The sequence below is a fragment of the Mus musculus genome, chromosome 13 (genome assembly GCF_000001635.26).
Source record: "Mus musculus strain C57BL/6J chromosome 13, GRCm38.p6 C57BL/6J".
Lineage (NCBI taxonomy): Eukaryota > Metazoa > Chordata > Mammalia > Rodentia > Muridae > Mus > Mus musculus.
Window position 1 is genome coordinate 41,388,751 of NC_000079.6, and position 25,205 is coordinate 41,413,955.

General features: G+C 42.5%; 1 protein-coding gene and 1 long non-coding RNA gene across 3 annotated transcripts in view; one reads left to right on the top strand and one right to left on the bottom strand.

Annotated features, from left to right (window-relative positions):
- Positions 1–25,205, bottom strand: part of Nedd9 (neural precursor cell expressed, developmentally down-regulated gene 9) — a 177,447-nt gene that overhangs the window by 78,835 nt on the left and 73,407 nt on the right. The gene's annotated exons all lie outside the window — the stretch shown is intronic.
- On the top strand, positions 21,547–22,460 carry Gm32448. The gene is made up of 2 exons (XR_382256.4): positions 21,547–22,074; positions 22,190–22,460. It is a non-coding gene; the product is annotated as a predicted gene, 32448 (long non-coding RNA).

A 25,205-nucleotide genomic window follows, 5' to 3' on the forward strand; every position in this document is an offset into this window, starting at 1 on the left:
TATTTGATTTTCTGGAGTCCACCTTCTGGAGTTCTTTATATATATATATTGGATTAGTCCCCTATCTGATTTAGGATAGGTTAAAAATCCTTTCCCAATCTGTTGGTGGCCTTTTTGTCTTATTGACGGTGTCTTTTGCCTTACAGAAGCTTTGCAATTTTATGAGATCCCATTTGTCGATTCTCAATCTTACAGTACAAGCCATTGCTGTTCTATTCAGGAATTTTTCCCCTGTACCCATATCTTCGAGGCTTTTCCCCATTTTCTCCTCTATAAGTTTCACTGTCTCTGGTTTTATGTGGAGACTATTGTGAAGGGGGTTGTTTCCCTAATTTCTTTCTCAGCCTGTTTATCCTTTGTGTACAGAAAGGCCATTGACTTGTTTGAGTTAATTTTATATCCAGCTACTTCACTGAAGCTGTTAATCAGGTTTAGGAGTTCTCTGGTGGAATTTTTAGGGTCACTTATATGTACTATCATATCATCTGAAAAAATTGATATTTTGACTTCTTCCTTTCGAATTTGTATCCCCTTGATCTCCTTTTGTTGTCGAATTGCTCTGGCTAGGACTTCAAATACTATATTGGCTAGGTAGGGAGAAAGTGGGCAGCCTTGTCTAGTCCCTGATTTTAGTGGGATTGCTTCCAGCTTCTCACTATTTGCTTTGATGTTGGCTACTGGTTCTTAATATTCTTATCCATCCTAAAAATGCACTTATAAAATAACTAGGAGTTTATTATCTTATGATTACCTCAAACACTCTTCTGGGACCATGACCGCTTCCTTCTAGGCAGGAATGTCTCCATGGTCTTCAAAAACACCATCCTATTTATCCTCATGCACTCTCGACAGCCTAAATCTGACTGCATTCACAGTGCATGAACGGACCATATTGCTTAGTAGCTAACATTTTTTGGCTTTTTTTTTTTTTTTAGACTATGCCAAAATTGCACCTTAGACTAATCCTCTATACAAGAAGGTATTATATAATGTTTTAATATAAAGCATGTATCAGGAACTCTATTAATATGTCATGTCTCAGGATGAAAATCTATTAAAAATACTAAAAGTAAGTGTAAGGTGAAGGTATAAACTTTGGTAGCACAGTCATGAGTTACAGCACGGGGACACATTCTAAGAAATACATAATTGTGTGATTTAACCATCCAAGGAACCATGCAGGGAGCACACACACAAACTACGGCATCTATGGTATCACTAGGCTAGATAATATAATGGGATCCCATCACATTGTTCCTGTCAAAGGCATTAGTTTTATATGACTTTGTTCAACCACATGATTTGACCCTATGAAGATGGTACTGTCTTTTGCCTGTTTTAAGGACACTGAGGCACATTGGAGTTTTTTTTTTAAAAAAATCCCACAACCATATACCTAATGAGTAGTATAGTCTAAATTGAAATCCAGGCCCAGGAGATTCTCTGAGCATCTCTAGACTGAGGTCACAGCTGGAGTGACACCCAGCTACAGTGTGGTAGAACAGGGTCCACGAGAGCCTGAAAACAGAGACGGCTGCTAGGAATGTGACCTCCTTCTGAGTTTGTAAGAAAAGCATAGGCAGGTATTATTAAAATTCAACAGCTCATGAAATAGTATCAGTGTTTTTTTTTTTTTTTTTTTTTTTTTTTTTTTTGCCAATACTGTGTCATGAAAACAAATTGAAGTGGGTTAGAAAAAAAGAGTTAAAATAAAGAATTCAGGACTATAGATTCACTTAAAATGGAATTGACACCAAACAACTGTGGGGAAATGCAGCTAAAGAAAACAGGTGCAAGGGTCGCATGTAAATATAGGTAGATAGTTCCCAAACCAGGGTGATTTGACTTGAATGGTTTGCTTGGCAGTCATGTGAAATTGATACACATTCACCAGAAAACTATATGTCAAATCTTGACTTTGAAGTTTTTTCCTTGCATGGTCTGTCTTCTCTTGTGAGTCTCACCAGAGGAAACAGCATCTCTTTTTAAGAGGACCCAACACCACTGGATCCTTCATGCCTGCACTCAGGAGGCAGATCTCCAAAACTCTAGGACCAGCCTTGCCTATACAGTGAGTTCCAGAACAGCTTACATAAAAAATAACCCTCCTTTAATAAAAAGAAGAAGACAAACAAAGAGAGGAAAGGAAATGAGGGACATCCTGTGTGCCCTGTGCAGCTCAGTTGTGGTGACTTATAGGTGAGGAGCAGTCAGCGCCCATTTAATTTAGGGTGTTTTCAAGTTCCAGTGGGTAGATTGGGAAGGAAGAGGGAGAACATCTCTATCACAGGTTATAGAATCCCATCAGTAACCATACTTCGCTCTTCCTAGCAAGCCAATAGAGTTCTAACACTGTCGTAGTTTGAATGAGAATCCCTTATCCCACCCAACTCCATAGGTTCTTGTATTTGAATGCTAAGTCCCAAGTTGGGAAAGATTAGGAGGTGTAGCCTTTTTGGAGGAGGTGCATCACTGGGGGTAGACTTTGAGACTTCAAAAGCTTATGAGATTCCCAGTTAGTTCTGTCTGTCTGTCAGTCTGACTGTCTGTCTTATGCTTATGGGTCAGATGTAAGCTTTCACCTAATGCTCCAGGCCATGTCTACTTGTCTGCTACCATGATCCTCACCACGATGCTTATGGTCTTTACCACCCTCTGGAACCATGAACCCCAGATTAAATGCTTTCTTTTATAAGTTGCCTTGGTCATGGTGTCTTTTTTTGTTTTAAAGATTTATTTATTTATTATATGGAAGTACATTATAGCTGTCTTCAGACACTCCAGAAGAGGGAGTCAGATCTCGTTACGGATGGTTGTGAGCCACCATGTGGTTGCTGGGTTTTGAACTCTGGACCTTCGGAAGAGCAGTCGGGTGCTCTTACCCACTGAGCCATCTCACCAGCCCCAGTCATGGTGTCTTATCACAGTAATAATTTTAAAAAGTAACTGATAATTACAATGACCCATCAGGCTTGGTGGTTCATGCTAACCAATCCTAACACTCAAGGGGTGGAGACAGGAGGATTTCTGTGAGTATAATCTCTACCTAAAATCAATAGTGGGTTCTTGGTCAGTGTGAGCTACAGTGTGAGACTCTGTTTCATAAAATTAAATACAAAACAAACAAAAAACCCTCAAATAACTGATGGAGCATGAAGGCACACACCTGTGACCCCAAGACTGAGGTGGAATACAAATTCCATGGTTGAGGCAAACTTGGGGTATATAAGAAGAATCTGTTTCAAAGGTAAAAGTAAAAAAAAAAAAAAACTCTCAAAACTTTGTTTTACATAAATATTTTCTCTTTTGGGGGAAGAGTGTGAACAGTTAATATCAGCTGGTTAGATCAGGAAAGTTTTTTTTTTTCCATCCATCTCTAGGTATGTCTGTCAAGAGGTTTCTAAGGAATATTAATTATGAATGTTCATTTTTATGTATCAAAAGTGGCTAGCTCAAGGAAAAATATTCCATAAATCTCCCCTGCCTTATAAAACTCTTATGCAATGTAATCTTTAAATCTTTCCCAACTTTTGTTTATGCAAAGGCCTGGCTGCCTTCTCCAAATTTGATGGCTCAGAGCAGTCTCCTCTTTCTTCATCTCCTTTGTGCTGCTTTCCAAATTATCCAATCAGGACTAGACTGTGAGGTTGAACCTCGGCCAGCGAGGAGTAGCCAAGATCTACTTTGAGTTAGGCATAAATGACAGAGGCTACCTTGGCCATATGTGCTGCTTGCTAGCTTAGTTTGGGTTGTAGCAATCCATTTTTTACAAAAATAAATTGTCTAGCCTTACTTTAGCCTTACTTTCTTTCCTTTTGTTTGGGTGTTTCTTTGTGTGTCAATGAGAATATTCTATGCCAACAATTGGAAGACCAGCTCTGAATGAGGTATTTCATGCTCTGAAACCATGAGCAATATACATCATTCCTTTCTTCTGCTGTTTCTAGCACAGTGATAAGAAAGCATCTAGCTGATGATCCCTTAATAGCTACGTTCTTGAGCTGTATGGAGATAGCAGTCCTTCAAGTTCAGGCTAACACGATACAAAGAACTGAATGTTAACCATGGTGATGTCAAGAAACTCCACCCTAAAACCTTAAAGAAGAAGCTATTAACACAGATGGTTAGTCTGTTCATTAGTTTGAACCTCAAGGAGAGGCTTCCATTTTAGATATGAAAGCTCTTCTAGAGTTGGTGTTTTCGTTTTGTTTTGTGTTTTGGCCATTATGGATGTGTGTGGTTGCTAGTTTGTTTATAGACAGAGCATTGCTATGTGTATCAGTCTAGCCTTGAACTTACTTTGTGGCCCCAGCTGGGCTCAAACTTTAGCAATCCCCCTTACGTCAGGCTTTTGGGTGTCTACCCAAGTATATTTATTAAGAACACTCTTTAACGTTTTATATTGGTTTCTAATTAAACTCTCAAACTATGAACCAACTCAGGATATAATGAAAGGACAGAGAATGGAGTTGTAACCAGCTGTGCAAATCCAACCAAGGGCAGTTGTTTCCAATGATAACTTGAGTGACCTTGACTGAGGGGGTCTCTGATCTCAATTCCAAGTGGTCAAGGATGCCCAGCCATCCTTGGGAAACTGACAGTTCCATTCATCAGTAAGTTAATGCAGCAAGACTGGATCTGCTTGGCCTGTGTGTAGGAAATGATCTTTACCTTGTCCACTTAATGACCACACAGCCCTTTGAGCCAGCAGCTAAACCCCAGATACAAAAGAAGGATGGCTGTACTCGAGAAGAGATCTTACTGTCAGCCCAACAAATTTTATAGCATCAGTTTCAAGAAACCCTATACATGGTGGGATACCTTGCCTGGTTCATGACTTCAAACAGACTCCATATGAAAACTCCACCATTTTCGGGTTCCACCTTCAGCTGCTCTTTCTGAAAGCAGTATCCCTTGACGGCTGTGACTGCATTTCAGCTACAGTCATTCTGCTCTGTCTCTCTGCAGACAGGCCCCTTAAAGAGAACTAAGCCTGGACATGGCTTGTGACATATCACCCAGTCTAATCCTGTAAAGAACAAGCGTCTCATGTGCATATTAAAGAGTAGATGGACTGAATTCTTGGTCTGATTCTTTGACAAGGTCAAAATCTTTCCCAATATAAGAAGCTATCCCTTCCTTGAGCACACGAATGGAATTCTCAAATAAAGTCCAAGAATGCCTTAGGGAGTATACTTTGGTTTATTGAATATGGTTTAGATAATTTGTATTATTTTAAAATGGTAGTAGAGTAACACAGAATACTCGAGTACTGAAGGGGAAAACTGAGCTTCTAGGGCTGTGCTATGCTGATTGCAGCCTTCAGAAAGGAATTGGAGAGGTGCCATACTAGCAATTTAACAGCACACCTGAAAACTCTAGAACAAAAAGAAGCAAACACACCCAAGGAGAGTAGACAGGAGGAAATAGTCAAACCCAAGGCTGACGCAACCAATTAGAAACAAAGAGAACAATATAATGAATCAACAAAACCAAGAGCTGGCTCTTTGAAAAAAAAATCAACAAGATAGACAAATCCTTAACCAAACTAACTAAAAGGCACAGAGACAGGATCCAGATTAACAAAATCAGAAATAAAAAGGGAGACATAACAACAGACACTGAAGAAATTAAACAAAACAAAACAAAACAAAAAAACAAAACAAACCATTAGGTCTTACTTCAAAAGCCTGTATTCCACAAAGCTGGAAAATCTATACAAAATGGATCATTTTCTAGACAGACACCGCTACTAATGTTAAATCAAGATCAGGTAAAGTAGGACCAGCCACTAGAACATGTACTAGGGGCCATATCCTAAGGAGCAGTCATTAAAAGTCTCCCAACCAAATAAAGTCCAGGACCAGATGAGTTTAGTGCAGAATTCTTTTATTTATTTATTTATTATATGTAAGTGCACTGTAGCTGTCTTCAGACACTCCAGAAGAGGGCATCAGATTTCATTACGGATGGTTGTGAGCCACCATGTGGGTTGCTAGGATTTGAACTCAGGACCTTTAGAAGAACAGTCAGCACTCTTAACTGCTGAGCCATCTCACCATCACCCAAGTGCAGAATTGTATAAGACTTTCAAAGAAGAGCTAATACCAACACTCCTCAAACTATTCCACAAAATAGAAACAGAAGCAACAGTACCTAATTCATTCTATGAGGCCACAGTTATCTTGATACCTAAACCACCCAAAGACTCAACAAAGAAAGAGATCTTCAGTCCAAATTCACTTAACATCAACATAAAAATACTCAATAAAATTCACGCAAAACCACAGGATAAGGCTGCCCACTCTCTCCCTATCTAGTCAGTACAGTACTTGAAATTCTAACTAGAACAATAAGACAACAAAAGAAGATCAAGAAAATACATATTGGAAGTGAAGAAGTCAAGTTATCACTATTCTGGAGTGATATACATAGTCAGTCCCCAAAATTTCATCAGCAAACTCCTGATAAACAACTTCAGCAAAGTGGCTGGATATAAAATTAAATCAAAGAGACAAACAATAGCCCTCTTTTATACAAGTGATAAATGGGTAGAGAAAGAAATTATGGAAACAACACCCTTCACATTAGCCACAAATAATATAAAATATCGTGGTGTAACTCTAAACAAGCACATGAAAGACCTGTATTACAGGAATCTCAAATCCTTGAAGAAAGAAATTGAAGAAGATATCATCAGATAGAAAGATCTCCCATGCTTATGGATCAGTAGGTTTAAGATAGTGAAAATAGCCATCTTACCAAAAGCAATCTACAGATTCAATGTAATCCCTATCAAAATTCCAACACATGTTTTTTACAGACCTTGAAAGAGGAATTCTCAACTTTATATTAAACAAACAAACAAACAAACAAACAACCGCAAGATAGTCAAAACAATCCTGAACAATAAAAGAACTTCTGGAGAAATCACCATCCACGACCTCAAGTAGTACTACAGAGCAGTAATGATAAAAAAAAAAAAACAAAAAACTACATGGTATCGGTACAGAAATAGATAGGTTGGTTAATGGAATAGAATCGAAGACCTGGAAATAAACCCACACACATATGGACACTTGATTTTTAACAAAGAGGCCAAAATCATACAATAGAAAAAAGAAAGCATTTTCAACAAATTGTGCTGGTCTCACTGGATGTCTGCATGTAGAAGAATGCAAAATATATCCATATTTTTCACCCTGCACAAAACTCAAGTCCATGTGGATCAAGGACTTCAGCATAAAACTGGATATACTAAATGTAATAGAAGAGAAAGTGGGAAATAGCCCTGAACGCATGGTACAGGAGACAATTTCCTGAACAGAACACCAATGGCTCAGATTCTAAGATCAACAATTGATAAATGGAGACCTCATACCTTCTGTAAGGCAAAGGACACTGTCAATAGGGCAAAATGGCAGCTTATTGATTGGGGAAAGATCGTCACTAACACGACATTTGACAGAGGGCTAATATGCAAAATATATAAAGAATTCAAGAAGTTAGAATCCAAAAAACCAAATAATCCAATTTAAAAATGGGGTACAGAGCTAAACAGAGAATTCTCAACAGAGGAATCTCGAATGACCAAGAAGCTCTTGAAGAAATGCTCAACATCCTTAGTCACCAGGGAAATGCAAATCAAAACAATCCTAGATTCCACCTTACACCAGTCAGAATGGGCAAGAAAAACATTCAGGCAACAGCACATGCTGGTGAGGATGTGGAGAAAAGGGAACACTCTCAATTGCTGATGGGTTTTCTAACTTGTTCAACTACTCTGGAAATCAATCTGGCAGTTTCTCAAAAAAAATTGGAAATAGTTCTACTGGAAGACCCAGCTTTGCCAGCTCCTGTGCATATACCCAAAAGATGCTCCACCAAACCACAAGTAAACATGCTCCACTACATTTGTAGCAGCCTTATTTATAATAGTCAGAACTGGAAACAACCCAAATATCCCTCAACTGAAGAATTGATACAGAAAATGTGGTTCATTTACACAATGCAATACTATTCAGCTACTAAAAATAAGGATATCATGAATTTTACAGGCAGATGGATGAAACTAGAAAAATATCATCATGAGTGAGGTAACTCAGATCCAAAAGGACATGCATGGTATGTACTTACTAGTAACTGGATATTAGCCATAAAGTACAGAATACCCATGATACACTCTATAGAATCAAAGAAGTAAACAAGAAGGAAGGCCTAAGTAAGGATGCTTGGATCACACTTAGAGAAGGGAATAGAATAGTCATAGAGGCAAGAGGAGGACAGAAAGTGGGTGGCAGAGAGGAGGGGGAAATGGGGAGGGCAGAATCAGATACAGGGAGAGACAGGAGAGAGGCCCCAAGGGCCAGGAAAAAGAATGGAAATCTCAGAGTAGGTGGAATTTCTAGAAAGTCATGGCAGGAAGCATAGCTGCATGCAGGCAGACATGGTGCTGGAGATGGAGCTTAGATTTCTACATCTTGGTCCAAAGGTAGCAAAAGGAGACTGTGCCATACAGGACGTATCTTGAGCCTACCCCTACAGTGACATACTTCCTCCAACAAGGCCACACCTACTCAGAAAAAGCCACACCTCCTAATAGTGCCATTCCCTATGAGCCGAGCATTCAAACACAAGAATGTATGGGGGGCATTCCTATTCAAACTACCACAGCATCCTAAGGCGTCCCCATGCACATGGAGAAAAGACACCTCACACATCTTTAAAGTGCTTTTCTGCTTGACTGTGGAATTTCAGTAATTTCAGCATGTGAGAAGCTGACAGAGGAAGATTATGAATTTGAGGCTAGCCTTAGTTATGTAGGTGAGGAATGGTTTCAGTAGCAGATGGTGATAATACCCCAGACACAGAGATGACCATGTTTTTGAGATTTCAAAGCAAAACCCCAGCTCCTAGACTACAACTATTTTCTGGAGGTAACATGTTGGTTATGCCTGACTCTCCCAGCTGTTCTCTCTCATTTGGTGTCTGTAGCTTATCCAGCAAACTTTTATAGATTGATATTTTGTCTAATGAAATCTGATTTATATCACACCATCTTGGTTGTTCTCCCATTGCCATGACAAAGCAGTATGGCCAAGGCAAATTATAGAAAAAAAGCATCTAATGGGCACTTACAGTTTCAGACAGTGAGTCCATGACCATCAAGGCAGGGAACATGGCAGCAGGGAGCTATGCTGTTGGAGCGGTAGCTGATAGCTTACATCTGACCAACAAGCACGAGGCAAAGAGAGCTTACTGGGAATGGCATGGGCTTTTGGAGTCTCAACACTCACCCACAATCATATACTTCCTCCAACAAAGTCATACCTCCTTATCTGTCTTTAACTGGGGACACTAGCATTCAAATATGTGAGCCTATGGGAGGGAGGCCATCCTCTTTCAAATCACCAATCACAATTAATTTATAATGAAGAATTCTCTGATTTTTAATCTGGTAGCCATTACAACATCATAAATCTGACAATCAAAACAAACAATAGAATCAGTACATTTCCTCTCCCTCTCCCTCTCCCTCTCCCTCTCCCTCTCCCTCTCCCCCCCCTCTCTGTGTATGTGTGTCTGAAATGGCTGATATCTCCAGCTAGCTTGTTCTATAGATCCTCTGTGCTTTCTAAGGCTGAGATCACCGGCAGGCTGTCAGGCCACCATGCATTTTATTTTTATTTTAAATATTTTTATTAGATATTTTCTTTATATACATTACAAATGCTATCCTGAAAGTTCCCTATACCCTCCCCCCGCCCTGCTCCCCTACGCACCCAAGCCCGCTTCTTGGCCCTGGCATTCCCCTGTACTGGGGCATATAAAGTTTGCAATACCAAGGGGCCTCTCTTCCCAGTGATGGCTGACTAGGCCATCTTCTGCTACATATGCAGCTAGAGTCAAGAGCTCTGGGGGTACTGGTTAGTTCATATTGTTGTTCCACCTATAGGGTTGCAGACCCCTTCAGCTCCTTGGGTGCTTCCTCTAGCTTCTCCATTGGGGGTCCTGTGTTCCATCTTATAGATGACTGTGAGCATCCACTTCTGTATTTGCCAGACACCGGCATAGCCTCATATGAGAGAGCTATACCAGGGTCCCTTCATCAAAATCTTGCTGGAATATGCAATAGTGTCTGGGTTATTTATGATAGCCAGAAGCTGGAAAGAACCCAGATGTCCCTCAACAGAAGAATGGATACAGAAAATGTGGTACATTTACACATAGAGTACTACTCAGCTATTAAAAACAATAAATTTATGAAATTCTTGGACAAATGAATGTATCTAGAGGATATCATCCGTAGTGAGGTAACCCAATCACAAAAGAAGTCATTAGACATGCACTCACTGATAAGTGGATATTAGCCCAGAAACATAGAACACCCAAGATACAATTTGCAAAACACAAGAAAATCAAGAAGAGGGAAGACCAATGGGTGGATACTTCATTCCTCCTTAGAATATGGAACAAAAAACCCATGAAAGGAGTTACAGAGACAAAGTTTGGAGCTAAGATGAAAGGATAGACTATCCAGAGACTACCCCACTCGGGGATCCATCCCATAATCAGCCACCATGCATTTTATAGTTAACATGGGTTCTGGGATCTGAACTCTGGACCTATAAACACCAGTCAGAATCACTATACTTATAAAAAGTCATTTACTAATAAAAAGCTCAAATAATAGTGAGCTGAAGTTATTGGCTCTTGAAGACAATAAAAAATTTGCCAGTGCTTGAAGAAAAGCAATAAAGTTATATTTATTTCAGCTGATCGAAATGGGAGCATTATATCTTGTCTTGGGCTTTTAATCTGGTTCCAGAGAAAATCTAATCTTCTTGAAACTGGAAGGAGAGACTTTGTTTTAAGAAATGTAAGTAAAGTTGAAGATTAAAGAATTGGGATATTTGAACTTAGAAAGAAAGGCTGGGGTTCCCAAAAAGCATTTCTCGTACAAAAGTGCTGATTTCTTCTAGTTTTGAAATGTGTAGCAACAGGCCAAGCTCCTTGATTTTAGTGAATTCAGTGAATGTAGGGAGAATGTGCTAAAGGTGAGATTGAGAGAGATGGCTTACCACATAGCTATGAAGTACTCAGTGTGACATAAGACACCCACATGAAACCTTGGTGTGGCACATATAATCCCAGAGCTGGGGAGACAGGGATAGGAGGATCCCTGGGTCTAGCTGAGTCAGTGAACTCCATGTTCAGTGAGAGACTGTGCTTAAATACTAAGATGGAGAGTAATTAAGGAGCGCACATTCAATGTTGAACCCTGGTCTTTGCATGCACACATCTGCACCTATGTTAATATGAATGCACACAGACACAGATACACACACACACACACACATACACACAAGAAGTTTGGGACTGGAATGTCAGTGGTAATGTTATATAGAGTTGACCTTTGATCTCTGCAATGGCTCTTCTACAGAGCTTGTACTATTACAAGTCTGATCTAGACTCCAGTCAGGCAAGCAATAGGTCAGCAATGTAAACAGCTCCATTTTACCCTTGGATACTGCAGCCTCTTCGGAGAGCAACTGGGAATTTGGGGAAAAGGAGCAAGAGGGAATCATGGTTCCCTTTAGTTTGTTCTGTGTTCTCTCCTATTCTCAGAGAGAAATCCAGTTTGTGATGGTAACATGGCTTCCTCTCTGATTGGCTTGTGCCAATTTAAGTTCTGAGAGTGTGCTAACACAGTGACTCATTCCCCCCACCCCCCAGGGATTTTCTAAGAATAATCTCTTAACTTCCGTTGAAGAATAAGGCCTAAGAAATAAATATCCCTTATTGATAAACAAAAAAGAAAGCCAAGCCTGACCAAAAAAGAAAAGGGTTTGCATAGAGTTCTTCTAGCAACTTGCCAACTTCAACTGAGAAACCAAGTCGCCTGCAGTGGCTTTGATTACAAAATAGTAAGTGACTGACTGACCTACAGGAGGTAGAACCACAGTACCTCCAAGTTCTCCTCCTCTCTTCAGTGTGTGGGGATTGACAGGTACCACCACCACACTGTTCTGAATTTTCAAAGTCTCCAGTGATCCGATACCTCCCAGTATTTCTCTCCTTCCCAGGAATGATAGCTTCACTTACCTACCTAAAACAAACAAGTAGACATGTTCAGCACAGCTGAGACCTCAAGGGAACCTACTTGTCTTATGGGCCTCCAGTGACGTAGCTCTGAAGTAAGAAATCTGTGGGGCATTTCACTTCAGCAGGGGTGGACTACAAGGGACACTTTCCTCCAGTGTCTGTCTGTGTATAGAAGCTGGCAGGCCAGGGAACAAGCCTTCAAAGTTATCACTCATTACCATGAGGGACATTTATGTAATCAATAAGGCACTGGGATGGAGACCATACACCCTTCAGGTTGCTGACCTCACTATGCTTTCCATCCCTAGAGATGCTTCAGACCTCAAAGGAACAAGGCAATGCTTTAAGCAGAAAGCAGAGAAATTAGAAGACCAGACTGTGGAATGGGTGGCTATCAGGATTGGAGGCTGGGTGTTCTAAACAAGGACGGCAACACCAAGGCTAGCTGTGGATAAATGGCACCAGAGCATTGCCTTCAATGGGCACAATCCCAAGAGCTCAGAGTCCTTTACTCATGTGTTTTCCCTGCTTCAGTAGGGCAGAGAAGCCCACTCAGAGTGCTATAGAAGGTTTTGGGAACATGGCTGGGGATGGTCTTAGCAGTGACCAGCTTTTGGTTTACTTCTTGGAGGGCAATGCTCCCAGAGACTAGGAGAAGGCGCATTCTAAGAGCTTCATAGTTGACTCTACAGAATGGGAGCATTCTGAGAGTGAATCCATCAACGTAAGACTTGGAAGGATAAAGGCAAAAAGTCCTTAGCCTTGCTAGGCATTCATGGACCTACTCACAGTGCTTAGCAAACTAAGGCAGGAGGATGTTAAACTTCAGGATAACTGACTTGGTGGTGAGACCACCCCTCCTGTCTGTAAAAAAGCAGAGCCATTGTCCTGCTGCAACTGTTACAGGTGGCTGGGGCTAAAGTCCAGTTCATCAAGGACACTCTAAGTCTTTATCTTAGAGGCTGGCCTCCCTGGCTTGCTCAGCTCCCCCCCCCCCCCCCCGCCCTTGTCACCCATTTCCCCAGCTGTTGTTGGTAAGGGGATGGTAAACACACGCATAGCTGAAGGGTGACTGTATCCCTCAATTCTGCATTCGTGCCACTGCTCTATAAACTGGACTGGAGTATTGAGAAGCAGCCCGAGCTGCAGGACACAGCGTTGCCCTTGGTTCTTATAAAGTGATATATTTTCCCAAGCTCCTCCTTGGTGGTCCCAGGACAGTAGGCAACTGTTCTTTCACAGACCAGGCTATGGCTGAGCTAGCCTATCAAGCCAGTAACTCCTCCCTCTGCTTTCTCCCTTGACTCCCCAGCCCGGGAGCTTGCCTTTCTTTTGTCCAAATTGAAAAGTCAGGGTTTCCATGTCTCCAAGGAGAACTTGTTATGTGGTGAAAACAAATCGATCCTGCTATTCACCTCCACTGATAAATCTTTTTACTTTTAAAAGATGGCGTCTCATAGATGCCAGGCTAACCTCAAACATGCTGCTTCGTATTGATCCTCCAGTCTTCCCAATCTCCACTGGGATTAAATACAGGTCTGTGCTACTGTTTTATCTATCCTCTGGCCATTTTTTAATTTCACACTCCTTCCACCCGTGAGTGTTTCTTCTAGGAAAGGACAGGCTGAATGGAAGATGTGATGCCGTAGCCTCTATGCTCTCAAATCCTCCAGATGCAATGAAGCAATTGTTTCCTCCTTTGGCTATGCTTGGGCTCTGTCTTGTCTCTTGCTGTGTGCACAGCTGCATTGGTCCAGATTTGCAGTGAGGGTTTCCTCTCTGGTTGGACCGGGCAAGTTGTGCCTGACGAATTTACTTCAAGGTCATTAACTAGAAAAAAGAGGAAGTCCCATTTTTTTTTTCATGAATAACAGCAGGCATGTCTTTCTTTCCTCCCTAACATCAGGTTGATTGGTTTCTTGCTGCACTCTCCACTGTCCTTGGCTTACACGGCCCCTAGAAATATGTGACCAAGGTTCAGAGCCAAAAAAGTGAGACCACAGAGGAGTCTCTGTGTTCAAGAAAAAATAACTAGGAGCTGCCCTGGGAGGTCCCCTTCCTGTTACTGGCTTCATTCTGGTCATACTTCAATGCACACTCCCTCAAGGGTGCAAAGAAGAGAACTGTTCATCCCATATACACACTCGATTGTTTGAACTCCTTTTAGTCCTTTGTAACTGCCTGCTGGCTTTTCCCTTCTCTCCAGGTTCAACCGGTTGCTTCTCTCTGGACCCCGAAATCACTGGCCTGTGCACACTTGAACCTGCTTCCTACAGCAGCAGGGTCTGGGGAATATTGGTCACCAAGCTCCATTTGTTTTTATAGATTATTAGCAGATCTTCAAAGGGACCATGGACTTTGTGCTAGCCTATGGGAAGAAAAACAGTCTATTAAAATGTTGCCTCATTAGCCTGGTTCTTTGAAGGTAAACAGCATAGGACAAGGTATGTTGGATGGCTTGTAATGTTGAGACTTACATAGGTATATGATTATCTACCTCCATATTTTTGTGTACTTAAACCTAACAGAGGTATTTTTGTTTTTTTTATCTGATTTTTTTTTTTTTGAGGTAGTTAGTCCTTAGGCTAACCTCACAATTGCTAGAGAGCTGAGGATTGACTCAAATTTCTGATGCTGGTATTCTAGGTGAGAGCCACTATGCTCAGCACTAACAGATACATTCTTGAAAATTATATGTATACACACACACACACACACACACACACACACACACACACACACAGACACACACGCACCACATACCCATAATTCCAGGAAGATCACCACCTTGATCTACATAGTGAGCTCTAGGCCAGCTGGGACTACATAGTGAAATTTTGTTTCTAAAATGACCAGACAATAATAAGCACATTAAACATTATGATAACTAGCACCAAAAGACTGGTTACTTAAAAATGAAAAACGGGGTTATAAATAAATAGTGCCTCTCTACTTAGCTTTTACCAAAACAAGTCCATACAAAGGGATGGACTTTGCTTACAGCAAGGGCAGTCTGGATCATGACAAATGCCACACACACACACAATGCCTGGGAGGCCAATGCTTGTGACCGTATCTCTGCCTACTCCCTCACGCTGCTCTTTACACTGTCCCACCCTGGGCTGAACTCCGTGCTCCCTTTCCAGCTGGCAGAGTCCCTCCTATTAGTGACTCAGTATGACTTCATCTATTTCAAGGTTTTGAGTCAATATTATCAAGATCCACATTACGCAAGGCATTGTTTACACAACTGGAGGCAGAAATGGACACCCAGTAACTCACAGGGCACTTGTAACTTTGGAGCATCACCTGGTCTGGGCTTGCTCTTTGGGAAGCACTTCTACACACCCAAACAGCCTCCTTTCCACGCGTGCCAGGGTGAGCGAACACGAATCTGAAGTGCTTTGTGTTCTTTTGTGTGTAACTGGGTCTCTCCTCCCTAGAACTTTCCTAGTTGCCCACACAAACAGCCTTTCCCTATGCAGGGTTGCTCTACCCACTTCTAATGGTGCCACTCAGCCAAATGCTACAGTGAGACAACTGTGGGCTCTTTTGTCCGATCATTTTCTTTTTATTATTATTATTTTTTTATTTTTTTATTACGTATTTTCTTCAATTACATTTCCAATGCTATCCCAAAAGTCCCCCCCCCCACTCCCCTACCCACCCATTCCCATATTTTGGCCCTGGCATTCCCCTGTACTGGGTCATATAACGTTTGCCTGACCAATGGGCCTCTCTTTCTAGTGATGGCCGACTAGGTCATCTTTTGATACATATGCAGCTAGAGTCAAGAGCTCTGGGGTACTAGTTAGTTCATAATGTTGTTCCTCCGATAGGGTTGCAGATCTCTTTAGCTCCTTGGGTACTTTCTCTAGCTCCTCCATTGGGGGCCCTGAGATCCATCCAATAGTTGACTGTGAGCATCCACTTCTGTGTTTGCTAGGCCCTGGCCTAGTCTCACAAGGGACAGCTATATCACCGTCCTTGCAACAAAGGCTTGCTAGTGTATGCAATGGTGTCATCGCTTGGAGGCTAATTATGGGATGGATCCCTGGATATCATTTCAGAGCAAAACCAAACTGTGGTATTGAGGCTAACTTCCAAGAGTCCACTCCGCATGAAGTCCAGGAACCAGGTTAGAACTGAGGTTGCTGGTTACTATGAGCGTCAGTGGAACATGTCAAGTTTGCACGTATTCTCATTTCAAAGTTTTACAGGCGTAATAAAGGTGGTTTATTACCACAGATGGGATTTCAGAATGCTGATCTGGCCCCTAATCCACCCAATCCCATGGACAGGGAGTGTCCCTGCATCTGTTCTGAAGGGTCACCCAGGCTATGCCCTTAGATACTTACTCAGACTTGGAAACGATGCCCCAGTCATGAGTCAGACTTGGTCCAAGGTTAATGCGGCAGGGATCACATACTCTGGGTATTTCCAACAGGCAAGGGTAGGACACTATGGGTAAAGCTCACAGAATGTGGTTGTCTACCTGTGCTTCTTGCTCTCCAGGAGGATGAATGCATGGGAGTTTCCCATTTCTCACTCATAAGTTCCTTGATCCATGCCTCAGTCTACTTGCTCCTTGGGCTCACTGTGTTTAAAGAACTGTGCTCCAAGTAGGGTGTGCTGAGCTGAGCAAGGTCCATTGCAGTATAGGGAGACCCACAGCACATCTGTCCAGATGGCAAGACCCGAAACTTCCCAAACATCAAATGCCAGGGAGAATGTGGAGACAACAAAATCTTTGTCCATGGTTGGATGGAAGGAAGCTGGTGTAGCCATTATAAAAAAAAAATGGTATGCAGACGCTTCAGGAAATTGAAAACAGAGCTAGCTTATGATATAGCAATCCTACTACTAGATATCAAATGAACTTAACACATCAAAAGTTATCTGTAGCTTCGTCACTGCTGCGTTGTTTGCAATAGAAAAGATATGGCAATAACATCTGCTGATAAATGAGCTGATAAAGAAGATGTGAAAAGACACACGTACACACAACACATACTCACCCAGACTGTTACTCAGTCTTCAGTATTTACTCAGTAATCTGGGATGATATAGGCAAAACTGGAGAAATTTATACTAAGTCAAATAAGCCAATGACAATAAAACAAATGGCCCCATAATGCCATTGTATATGTAGCACTTAAAAATGCTGAGTAAGTAGAGCTTGTAAGTGAGGAGGGGGTGTGTCTCCAGGGACACAAAGCTATAGACAAGATGAACAAGTTCTAGGACTCTCTTTTGTACATCATGATGGCTATGGTTAACAGTAAAGGATTATATTCCTAAAAATCACCGAGAGAGTAGAGGTTAAGAGTCCTATGGACAAAAAGATCAGTGTGCTAGTTGAGGGCAATGGATACTTTAGTTAACTTGATTGAACTATTCTTCGATGTTATTTCAAAGCATCATATGTTATACCATGAATATATAGTACATATTCCTTTCTCAGTGGGGGGAATAGGTGAGACAATTGGCAGGAAGCTTGCTTAGCAGCCAACATCAGCAGCTGGGACAGATGTGACGAGGGAGTCTCAGGCATACAAGAACAGGTGTTATTATGACAAGTTGATGGTTTGCTTGTATTTGTGTTCATCTATAATGAACTAGGAGCTGAGACATTCTTTGGAGTCACGCAAGATTGCTCAAAACTAAGCTTTGTTTTTCCTTGTCTATCGACGTAGTGACCCATGGGGAAGGTGCTGGTTTGGCTGAGATACCACATTGAAGGAAGTGGGAACTGGAGGGTAGAAGTACAAACCTTACCCTTACCTATGTCAACAGGAAGGAAGGTCACATAATTCCACTTTACAATGTTTTAGCACTAGGAAGCCATCTCGAGATCCATCTTCAGCTACTGACAGATCAATTTCCTGTATGCACGAAATACTGTCACGTATTCAACATGTCAGCTGACACATGAAATTTGAAAGTGGGAAACATCTCTTAGCCACCTAAATTATGCATATGCAAACAGAGATGAGGAAATCCATCAAAAAGTCCATAGTACTCGAGTAAGAAATGGGTCTTCATTCATGAAAATGATAATCACAGCTTCTTTTTTTTTTTTTGAAGCATGATGCAATTTTGTTATCATCGATGTTCTACTTAAGCAGCATTCATCCTGTGCTAACTCAAATTATCACACACTGTCTTCCTATAACCAGGATACAAACACTTATGCTGTGGCCCCAAAGAACAGTTTTTTTGTTTTTTTTTTTTTAGAATTAATTTTTTATTAGGTATTTTCCTCATTTACATTTCCAATGCTATCCTAAAAGTCCCCAATACACCCCCCCACACACTCCCCTACCCACCCACTCCCACTTTTTGGCCCTGGCATTCCCCTGTACTGGGGCATATAAAGTTTGTGTGTCCAATGGGCCTCTCTTTCCAGTGATGGCCGACTAGGCCATCTTTTGATACATATGCAGCTAGAGACAAGAGCTCCGGGGTACTGGTTAGTTCATAATGTTGTTCCACATATAGGGTTGCAGACCCCTTTAGCTCCTTGAGTACTTTCTCTAGCTCCTCCATTGGGGGCCTTGTGATCCATCCAAAGAACAGTTTTTAAGGTGTACTTTATTCAGAGAACTTTGACCTGAGATGGCAGTGGATTGACACCCCACGCAAACTGCATCCCATCTCATTTCCAACTCTCCAGAAAGCTGATTATCCTGGGAAGGGCACATGAAGACAGTCACTCGGGAGCTCAGTCTTGCCCCTCGGGTTAGGTGGCCAACCACTCCTGAGATGGGTGATGTCTGGTGCTCTCATCAACCCTCCCTTAACCTGGGTGTCTTGGCTTGGATACTTCTTGGAAGTACTATCTATCCCGTGGCTGGAGAGTAACTCAGAACAACCAAACTGTTAACTGTGATGTGCTGAGGTATTGGTAACATGCACATGCATATTCCTCTTACAACATGGAGTCTAAATGGTCCTTATAAATTAGGATATAAAAGCTCCCTCCCACCCTCCTGCCCTATCAACCTTTCCTGATTTAAAAAAAGTCTTTGAGAACAAGGATCGATTGAATGCTTAGGCTACAGGGTATGTGTGATTGGCTAACTTGTTAAAATCTTGCCAAATGCCAGCTCACCAGGCCTCACTGGACATCGAGACTTTGCTTTGTCTGGAGGTCTCTCATGCTGCACAGGCACTAAGTACATGGTACTGTGAGGCACTAAGAGCAGGTTCCTATTCATTCCCTGGGAAAGCACAGTCAGTCATCACTAGACATGCAAGGGAGAACAGGTCAGGGGAATGGCCATTGGCAAAGCACACACAGTTGGGAGGAGGGGCCAAAGGGCTTAGCGAGAAGCTCAGTAATAAGCAAAGACGAATAGTTTAATCAAGTCTGGTAAGGGAATGTGTGGTTGTAGGATCTGTAAAACCCTTAAGGTTGGAAAGAAAGAAAGACTCATTGCAAAGGGTCTGACTTAAGCACGCACACACATCACTACAGAACAAGCTCTGAGACCCTGGCAGGAACCTAAATGTTGATTACTTGGGTCTGCAGACTAGGGCAGTGGCAAAGCCTAGAGGGAGTTAGCCGAGGGCAGGGATACCTCCTGCGAGAGCCACCTCTGGCCCTGGCACCTACAATGGAAGTTACCAGAAGAGCCCGTGCTTCTGCTGATGCCACTCAGACCTCGGCGGTTGCTGAAGCACCTCGGAAGGTTTTGTGAAGCTAATGTGAGCCGAGCTAAGAATGGCTACTTGTGTAAGGAGTGAGAGGGTGGATGACTGGAGTCTCCATTGTATTAAAGGTCAACATTCATGAGTGAGAAAAAAAGAGAGGAGGCATTTGGGGACAGGGAGGTGGTAAGGGAAGACATTACAGAGGACGCTGCCAGCTGGTCTCCAGGAAGCAGGATTCGTGAGGCAGTGAGGAGAAGGGACATCTGTGTTTAGATCTTCAGAGGGAGGGTGGAAGAGGAGCACAGGAAGAAGGCACAGAGAGGGAGGGACAGGAGATGCTCAAGGTCCCCAATACCTGCACTTGTGGCACTTATAATAACGAGTGAACTTTCTTCCATCACAGTGTTGGCCCATCTTAGTTTTGGGAATGAGGACAGATGAGGGACCATTTTGTCTCAGGTGCCACAGCTGGTGCTATGTAACCTTGCTGGCTCCCAATGAATTTCTCAGGCCCAGGGGGGACGAATGCAGCTCTCCATGCTGGTGATTTCCATCTGCCTCTCCTTCCACCTGCGTCATCCTCTGTTCTCTGCTTGTGGGTTCCATGTTCTCTTTGGCTTCTGTGGGTAGCCAGCCAGAGCGAGCCTCCAGCAGGAGCAGAGAGAGGCTGGAAGGAAAGGGGCTAGGGATTTCCCCTCTGCTTTGTGTCCTCTTCTCTCTTTCCACTTATACTGTGTGTGTGTGTGTGTGTGACAGAGAGGGGATGCTGGTTGGAGATTGCACCCAGCACCTTGCACACAGTGAGCAACATCTCCAGCTCTGTCCACCATTTTTGAGATGATGTCTCTTTACACAGTGCAAGCTGGACTTAAAATTAGCACCCTCTTGCCTCTGCCTCCTGAGAGCTGGGATGACAGGTTTGTGCCTGGCTGGGCCTCATCTGTGTCAGTTGCTATAACTGCCCGGCTCTGGCTTCTCCTAAGTACTGACAATCCTTTCCCTGTTCTTGCCTAGATTAAAGGCAGCGCTCTACAGTTGCTAACCTTTGCGTGCCATAACATTCCTACCTTAACCAACTGGAGAAAATCCAGTTCCCTGCAGGCTCTGGAGTACTAACAGTTTGTCACATGCTGCTCTGCACAGGCTCAATGCATCCTTCCCACACTTTACACTTTCCTGATAGGGCTGAGCCACAGAAAGGTCAAGACACTCATCCAAAGTCACAGAGAAAAGTGCCACAGTTGAGATTTGAAGCTGGGCAGAGCCCTGTAGTCAGAAACATCTAACTACTGGTTCATCTGTCTCTCCCTAACCTGAGGTCATGTTCCTGGAGCAGTAGGAAGAAGAAATCAAGACCTGAGATCTCTAAACACACACCAGAATGTTAATATGCTAATCTTATTTGTAGGAGAGTCTAGGATCATGCTAACCTAACTTTATGCACATTTCTATCAGATAGGTTATCATTTTCATATTTCCAGTGGTCTCCAGACTGGACTTCTCAACAGAAACAACTAAGGAGGTTTACGGTATGTGAGTGTCCAGGTAATAACACCAGACTGGTAGAGCCACAGCTTGGGGGATGTAATCCAGGCACATATAATCCCTAGGGGATTTCATCTTACTGCCATAGTTGAGAACCACTGTTCTAGTTCACAGTGGCAATTGCTAGAAGGCAGAGATGACAGATGGACATGGCTGGGGCTATAAGCAGAGTCTTTACAATACAGAATGATGATACAGCGGAGTTTGTAGCATTTATGTAAGATCGGAAAATGACATTAAATAAAGTGGACATGATCAGGGAACATTTAATGCTTGGGCAAACCACCGCTAGGTCTGTGGACGCCTTACCATTAATTATTACACCATAGCCATGTACTGAGTCACTTAAATAAATAGAATGATTGTCCATATGCTTTATCGAAGTAATGGAAACGTGTGTCCTTTAGAAAGCTTGCTTTTCCTGGAAGGTTACATCATTGGAGTTATCCCCCACACCCACCTTTTAAAAATAGTGTCTTGCTGTGGAACCCAGACTGGCCTTGAACTTCCGTTACTCCCACCTCTGTTTTCTGGGTACTAGATACAATGATGGATTTCCAGATGACAGCAAATATTTGTAAAACACTTGCACCTGCCGACCTTCCACAGAACTGAAGTTTCTTCACCCCTGATTCATGGACTCGGATGACACTTCCATCCTTTCCAGACAGATGGGAGCTTTTCAGGTCATAATGGTGGGAGAGGATGAGCTAGCAGCTTGTCGTCTTGGGAGAGTTCCCCAGCACCATTAAGGAAGGCGTCACAGATGTGAGTGTGGGCTGTGAACTCCCTGTTGTTATTGCTGGGTTTTCCTTTTGGCCTGGGATGGACTGCTCCAGACAGCAGACCAAACAACTTTTCTTTCCCTCTCGTGTTTCTCCAGCCCAGTCCTCTTGTTTACATGCTTGCTGAGCAAGCTGATGGTGTGAGGTGAAAATGGCTTTCAAACTGCCTTGGATGGCTGCTCACCACTCCTTCTACCCTGAGCTCAGAAGCAAGGGCATCGCACAACAGGAAATCCAACAGTCATTATGCCTGATACCAAACAAATAAGTCCTTTCATCTTCTTCATCAAAATCTACGACTCCTGCAAACGCCTTTACTCCTGTATTCCTGCAGACTCCTTACCAAAGGAATAAATGCTTTTTGTATCAGCTCTGAGAACAAAGATTTTGGCTGGTTCTGCACGGGGTAGGGGTGGAATTGGGGCTTGAGATGAAGGCTTTGGGGAAGTTCTGAGTGACAGACCAGCTGAGCCTGGTTTCTAACCTTGTTTGTGTGAATATTTGGGGCCAAATCATTCAAGAAAAGGTCTCATTTATCAGAGGCAGCCAGTCCTGGAGTCCTCTGGCTCCTCCTGCTTGATGTAGTGAGTGAGGCCTCTGGAACTAGTTTTTCTAGGGTCAAGTCATTGTCTAAGGGAGTCAGGCTTTTAGATTTCAGGAGTAGTAAGGGGAAATAATTAGAGCAGCCTCCTCCAGACCCCCCAGACCTCAAGATGTCCCAAGTAAATAAAGGAACCAGTTGTAAAGCTAAACACGGGGATTGCCCATCATGGTGGGCTCCCTCGGTGGCTACTCCCCATAATGCAAAGATTTTCCTTCTGGAAAGTTCTAGTCAGCTCAAAATGGCCAAAGGCAGATGAGAGGCATACCTGAAGCCGTTAACCAAGTGGTCCAGTCTGCCTAGTAAGTCAGCATTATGTCTACTTTCTTACTCTGAGGTGCTATTGATAAGAAAATCAGCTGCTGCTGCTAATATTTATTAGTTGCCTATTATGTGACTGGAATTGTTCTGTGAGCTTCTTGAGTTTATCTCACAGAGGCTTTCCAGGGGCTGCTGGGATGCTCTGATGACCAGAAAACTTAAATTCTAGAGAGACGACATCTTCCAAGTATGAGATGTGTCAGAGTTGGGATTGAACCCGGTGCCTGAGCTCACAACCTTGATCTTTCTCTTTGCAGTCAGAACTCTGGGGGGAGAGGCACCACTGTCCCCTCCTTCCTGCCTCCATGTGTGCTGCTGAAGGAAGGGTCTGGGCCTTCAGCTCCTGTAGAGGAGGAAGCTTCTCTCTCTCTCTCTCTCTCTCTCTCTCTCTCTCTCTCTCTCTCTCTCTCTCTCTCGAGTTGTCTGGGGGATTTACCAGCCTCTGCCTCCCAAGTCCTGAGATTAAAGGCCTGCACCACCACTGCCCATCAACAGTTCTCTATACACTAAACCCCATAAAATGCCAGAGAGAGAAAAGTGGAAGAAGAGAGAAAGAAATGGTGACACGCAATGTATTCAAGAACCAGAAAACTCAATACTAGACAATGCTTGGGACAACCCTTCTCCCAAGCAAAATCATAATGCAATCTTTCGGTAGAAATTGAATTTTTACTTCATGTGCAAACATAAACAACCCAGACTAACAAAAACAAATCACAACAAGCTAAAAGCAAGACACTTTACAGAAGGGACCAGAGGAATACTGTGACTTAGTGTCAGGACTCCCAAAGCCATACTCTTCATGAGTGTAGGACCTGACAGACAAGTGGGTCAGTACAATAGGGTTGCCCACCCACATACATGGAAAACTGACTCGACAAAGGAGCAAACAAATTCAAGTGGAGAGTGTCCTTTCAGCAAATGCTGTCTGTACAATAGATTACCCACATAGGAAGGGATAGACCAGTCAGTATCTTTCACCATATAAATATCAAGCAATAAGCATAAAGCCTAAAACTATAAACTATGGGAGAAAACATCTGTGACTTTGTGTTAGGCAGAGTGTATTTGCATCAAATACGCAATCCATAAAGTAAAGTAAATGAATAGATTATCATCCACAATGAATCACTTGTTAATTTAAGGACATTGTTAACAAAATAAAAAAAGCAAAGCAGGTTTTGGAAGAAAGGGACCATAACACATCAGTTTGACCAAGTGAGGATGGATAAGAAACTCAGTCTCAGAAATAAGAAAACAATCCTTTGAAGAGGAAATACTTGAATAGACATTTTATGAGAGAACACAAGGGGTGGGTGTCTAGTGGGGATTGGCTCAGTTGGTAAAGTGCTTGCTACACAAGGACCAGAGTTTGAATCCCTGGTACCCAAGTGCAAAATTCTGGGCACAATGACATGGATAGACATGTAGTCTAGACTTGGAGAGGTACAGTCATGAAGATTACTGGGGCATGCTGTCCAGTTAGCCCAGCCTGCTGGGTCAGCGAGCCCCAGGGCAGTGAGGGATACTATCTCACAAACAAAAACAGACAGTCAACTGAGGAAGACACACAGTATTGACCTTTGGACTCCACAGTCATGTGCACACTTTGTCCCCAAAAGAGAATTGGGGGTGACAAAAAAAATCACATGAAAAGGTGTATTAACATCTCTAGTCACAAATGATATTCAGAAAATGTCACTCCACCCCTCTATGTGAATGGCTAAAGTTAAAGGAAAAACCTGGCTACACCAAGTGTTGACAAGGATGTAGAGAAACCAGAACGTTCATACGTTGCTGCTGGTGGGTATGGTTTGGCAGTTTCTTAGGAAGTCAGCAGTGAACCAGATGCACGGTCTATTCCTGGGTATTACTCGAGAGAAAAGGAGGTCTATTTCCACTCAAATATTTTAACATAAACATTTAAAGGACTTTATTTCTAACTGCCCCAAGCTGAGAACAACTCAAGTGTCTCTCAAATATAAGCAGGTAAACCACAGTGCACTCATAGGAGTATTACACAGTAATAGTAACAGCAATAAGGAATGAATATATGCTGATATATGCTAAAAAATGGGTAGAAATCAAATCAAGTATGTTGAGTGAAAGGATCCAGGATGTTTATAGATACACATCTCCATGAGCATGTATATACACTGAAAGATCCTGACAGAATGTAAAAGGTCACAGAA